This window comes from Apium graveolens, chromosome 3 (genome assembly GCF_009905375.1).
Source record: "Apium graveolens cultivar Ventura chromosome 3, ASM990537v1, whole genome shotgun sequence".
Lineage (NCBI taxonomy): Eukaryota > Viridiplantae > Streptophyta > Magnoliopsida > Apiales > Apiaceae > Apium > Apium graveolens.
In genome coordinates this window covers 202,676,798-202,682,797 of record NC_133649.1, presented here as the reverse complement: position 1 = coordinate 202,682,797, position 6,000 = coordinate 202,676,798, and positions in this window count along the sequence as shown.

Sequence of the window (6,000 nt, the reverse complement as noted above, 5' to 3'; positions counted from 1 at the left end):
GTCATAATCATTTATTTAGTGGGAACAGTTTTTTTTTAAAACTGCATGCATATAGTAATCATTACTTATTTCCCGTGCCCATTAACTACTGTCTTAACTGCTGCATGGCTGACAGGTGTATAGTCTGTTCCACTTCTCAATAACCGCTGTCACGTGGGGTGTCTAAGTAAAAGAGATAAAAGATTTTCAAATCTTTTATTTACATTTATATTATATTCACTCTTTTTTTTCTTATTCTCTCATATTTTCTGACGGTTTACTATACAGACATTTTATCAAACACTTTTCAGGCATTCTAAATTCTCACTCGTTTTCAATGGCACCCAAGGATATAATCTTTAATGGAGCAAAGTTCGTTCCCAACAACTATGCTGCCATTCTCATTAAGAGTGAAGCTCCTTCGGAACTTCATTTTATCCAGGATTTCTTGACTCATAGTAAAATTGGTTTCACATTGACACAACCATCCAGTATATCTGGAACTCAAATTCTGACATTCTGGCGTACTGGACATTATGATGATGGTGGTAAGCATGGGACTCCAAGCATCGTATTTACAACAAATGAGGTTGAGTATGTTGTTACTCCAGGAGCAGTTCATAAAGCTCTACACCTACCTGAATCCTATCAATTCAGTTCTGATGTGGAGGAGCCCTTGCTACAACAAATGATGGCTAATCTTGGGTATGAACGAAGTTTGGCTAAGTTGGGTCAACTCAAACGCCCATATATTCGAAAGGAATGGAGCTTCTTCTTCGATTGCATCATGAAGACGTTTGCCAACAAATGCTCAAATTTTGATGCCATTCCTATTCAGACACAACAAAATGGGTATACACTCCTAAACCAGTCTCATTTTGATTATGTAAAGATTGTGTTATGTTTTATAGGAGATAGAATGAAATAGGACAGGAATGTAGTTTAATTTGCTAGATTCTGTCAGTTAATTTACAATTAATGTATAGAAGATGAACCAAAACTAGCAGGTGAACTCATAGAACCTTTTAGGTTAGCAAAAAGGGCTTTTACTGATCTTTTCACTGCTGACAACAAAAAGGGAGTTTTGAGACCTTTACAAATCCCTTTATCAGTAAAGCAAGCTCTTCTAAATGCTGATGCTGCTACATATTCATTGCTATATCCTGATGTCCAACCCACCAACACACAACAGCCACCAGAACCAACCATCACTCAACCACAACAACCACAAACATCAGCACATACCACTTAACCATCAGCACCTACAGTGAAGCCTTCTTCTTCTAGAGCAAAGAGGACTAAGTCAATTCCTCAGACACGGCAGAAAAGAAGGAAAATAATTTTAAGAGATGAGTATGATGATGTGGAGGCACAGGTTCAACCATCAGAACCTGTTGCTAAAGCAGCTGTGAAAGTAGCTGAGAAAGTCTCTTCTCAGAAAGTTCAAGAAACTGGGAGTTCTAGGCCACTCAAAAGGCTTAGGAAGATAAATTTTGATGATAAAGCTCCCAAAGTGTCTCCACCCTTGAAGAAAGTGAAGAAACAAAGAGCTAGCAGGGACACAGTTGAGTCAGATTCAGAGGATGTGGAAGTAGCAGCCTAGGAAGGGGATCAGGAATCTCTGATCTCAAAGGAGCCAATTGTGATTGAATCCTTTCCTTCTACACAACCAGAATTTTCTAAAGCCACTAAATCTACACCTCCACTGTCACCAATTCAAGCTGAAGAAACTGCTCAAGACAGAGTGTCTACACTTCCTGTGTCTCCCATCATTGATCAAGTACATGCTGAAACTACAGGTACAAGTTATGAAATAGACATTCATAACTTGAATGTGCCTGAGGTTCTATACTTGGAAGCTCCACCTATCACTCAACAAACTCCACCAACAACACCAATTTTAGATGCTAATCTCAATGTAGATATTCCAACAACACCTCTTCTGAATCTAGATGATGAACCTCAGATTTTAGGTGAGCATCAGAATTTGGATGTTGATCAGAACTTAGAGGATGATTTTGAAACCTCTATAGCCTCACATACTATCATTTTATCAGAGGAAGCTGATTCTGAAGGCTCTGTAAGTTCTGATGCTGCAAATATTGATACCACTGGTGAAGCTGCTACAAATGCAAATGTTGATGCAGCTGGTTCTTCAGGACATGCACCTCAACAAGTTCTAGGCAAAGCTGATTTAATCAAGAACTTTGTTAGAGATGATGCACCAGTACCTTGGAGTGAAACTCCAAGAGGAAAAGAGTGGACCAAGGAATGGAACAAAGTTGATTTTGTTCCTATTGAAAAAATTCTTGCTGAGCACCTGGCTAAAGCTGATGAGATGCTGGTGAATGATGATTTCAAAGCACAGCTCAGAGTTACTGCATTGAGTACAAGGCAACTTCAAGGTCAACACTTAATAACTCAAGCCAAGGTGAACAAAATTCAAGAAACTCTGATTCAGCAAGACTTAAATGTCAAATTAGAAAAGAACAGGTTTTTTAAGCCAGCCTTTGACCGCATTGGGTATATAGAAAAGACTCAAGAGAGGCAGCAAGCTCAAATATATGATATTTTAAAGAATCAAGCTACTCAACAAGATCAACTCAATGAAATCCAAAACTCTGTGGAATTGCTTGTCTCTCTCCTTCTACTTGATGATGCCAAAAAGGGGGAGAAGTGATTAAGTCCAAATACAAATCTGATCAACCACTGAAGGGTAAGGATGATGATAATGAAGACCAGGGAAAATCTGAAAGGGATAGAGGTCATGGTCAAGGCAAAGGTTTTTCATCCAGGAAAGCAGGAACTTCTACACAGAGATCAAGTTCTGATGCTGATAGAAGAAAACGTTCTGATAAGCAAGTTCTGACTAAGCCTGATGTTCTGATACAGGGTGAGAGTCAAGAATCACAGAAGTTTATGTAGACACTGAAGCTTAAGGGAAAGGAAACATCATTCTACTATCAAGACCCCAAGTTACAGAAGTTGGTTGAAGAAATTTCAAAAAGACTATTTCTCAAAGATAATCCAGGAATGGACTTTGAAAGTCTGAAGAAAGAAGAAGCCAGACTTAAAGCAGAAAATGACAAATCCAAGTATAAAGCTTCTATTACTACAAAGAAACCTCCAAAGCCTAAGGGCATTGTGATTAAAGAGATGACAAACTCTGAGGCAACCAAATCTGAATCCAAAGCCAAATCACAAATAGAGGTAGATCCAAGATCCAAGGGTAAAGAAAAAATTGATGAACCTGTAAAGGTTTATATGCCGATCATGGATCTGGAAGCAAAATCTGATGAAGATACTAGTCTGATTTTGAAGAAAAAGAATATTCAAACAACCTCTGACAGAGCTCATGTTGTTCAAGATCAGGACTTAGTAAATTTTGATATGACAATGAAGCAAGCAACCTCTGACAGAGCTCAAGTTGGCTTGATATCAGATGATAAAGGAAAGGAAACCTCTGACATTGCTCATGTTAAACCTTCAAAAAGTCTACTACCTAGGTTTACTAAAGCTCAACAATCTACTCAACTTTTGAAGACTACATCAAGTGGTTTTGAAGCAAGAGTTATTAGAGGAAAGGAAGCTAGAGACAAATCAGGATTGGGTAGTTCTAAAGAAAAGAGAGTAAATAATACTACCACTAATCCAACTTCTTTGAGTGAACCAGGAGTAGGAACAACTCCTGAAAGATTGAATCAACTGGAGTCTGTATAAATGGTCTACCACTCTGTGTTAAAGAAGATATCATGTTATATTTTATGACAGATGGGAGGGTATTCCAGATTAGAAATAATGATATTCATTTGAAGTACTTTGAAGAATTGTAACATGTGCTAATTCTACTTCAAGTGAAAAATAGATCAACAGATGGTGCTGCTAGTTACTTAAAATCTGATATTCAAAGGCAGAAGAAACTTTACTCTTTAAAGTCTAATAGGCCATACTATCCTAAGTACAGAGCTCACAATGTGATATAGTTGAGATGAAGCCTAATACCCCCAAAATAATCACTACATTTCTTGGTCAGGAAATAAAGCCCAGTTCTGGGCAGGGGATGTTCAGGATATATGACAGGAAATAAAGCCCTGCTATCAGACTTTATGGAGAAAGCTGGCCCAGGAGTTTCTTATGGAGATGGCAACATGGTAAAAACTCTGGGATATGGCAATATCAATCTTGGGAATGTCATCATTGAAAAAGTAGCTCTAGTCTCAGGACTTAAACACAATCTGCTAAGTGTTAGTCAAATCTGTGACAGAGGTTATCATGTGGATTTCTTTGAACAACACTGTGAAGTTGTAAGCAAATCTACAGGCAAAGTTGTTCTAAAGGGATACAGGCATGGTAACATTTATGATGCCAAGCTTTCAACAAGTTCTGATGGTTCTGCAATCTGTCTGTTAAGTAGAGCATCAATTGAAAAAAGCTGGGATTGTCACAAGAAACTCTCTCATTTAAATTTCAGCAATATATATAAACTAGTCAAGAAAGATCTTGTGAGAGGACTGCCAAAATCAGTATTTGCTCCTGATGGCCTTTGTGATTCATGTCAAAAGGCAAAACAAAGAAAATCTTCATTCAAGAGCAAGACTGAATCTTCAATTCTTGAGCCTTATCACCTACTACATACTGATCTATTTGGTCCAGTGAATGTCATGTCTATTGCAAAGAAGAAATATGGTATGGTCATAGTAGATGAGTTTACCAGATACACATGGGTGTATTTCTTGCACACAAAAAGTGAAACTGTATCTATCTTGATTGATCATGTCAAACAACTAGATAAATTGGTTAAAGACTCTGTGAAAATCATAAGAAGTGATAATGGCACTGAGTTTAAGAATATGATTATGGAAGAGTTCTGCAAAGACCATGGAATAAAGCAGGAATTTTCTGCTCCTGGAACTCCACAAAAAATGGAGTTGTTGAAAGAAAGAATAGAACTCTTATTGAAGCTGCACAAACTATGTTTGATGAAGCAAAGTTACCAACCTACTTTTGGGCTGAAGCTGTGCAGACTGCTTGTTTTACTCAGAATGCAACACTTATCAACAAGCATGGAAAGACACCATATGAGATGGTGAAAAAAAAGAAGCCAAATCTAAAGTACTTTCATGTATTTGGGTGCAAGTGTTTTGTTCTTAAGACTCATCCTGAACAGCTATACAAATGTAATCTAAAAGCTGATGAAGGAATTTTTGTTGGATATCCACTTTCCACAAAAGCCTCCAGAGTCTACAATTTAAGAACAAGGGTTGTTATGGAATCTATCAATGTCTCTTTTGATGATAAGAAGATTACTGGACTTGAAGATTTCAATGATCATGATTAGCTGAGATTTGAGAATGAAGCTTTAAATTCTGATTCTGTAAATTCTGATAGTCTAAATCCTGATACTACAAACTCTGATAGGTTAAACTTTTATGTTATTGAAACTGTGGTGACTACGCCAAAGGAAAATGCACCTGTGCAGGAGAAGCATATTGAATATCCAACCACATCTCAAGAAGCATCAGAACCTAGAATAGGCTCTTCAAGGTCTGATTCATCAAGTTCGGATGGGCCAAGTTTTTACAATTCTGGAAACTCAAATTCTGATTCATCAAGTTCTGATGGGCCAAGTTCTGATAATTCTGGAAACTCAAATTCTGAAGGATCCAACTCAGAGAGCATAATTTCAGGGGGAGCATTAGAAAATGTTGATGAAGACAACATGGATCATGGGGGAGCATCCAGTTCTAGAGATAACCTTCCATCTGTAAGGAAGGGGACTAAAGCACATACACCTGACTTGATAATTGGAGATCCTGAAGCAGGTATTAGAACTAGAACAACAACATCATATGAATGTCTCTATCATTCTTTTCTTTCTCAGGCTGAACCAAAGAAAGTGGAAGAAGCTCTTCAAGATGCCGATTGGGTGCAAGCAATGCAGGAAGAGTTAAATGAATGTGAAAGAAATAAAGTATAGACCCTAGTGCCAAGACCAAAGAATAGATCAGTTGTTGGTACAAA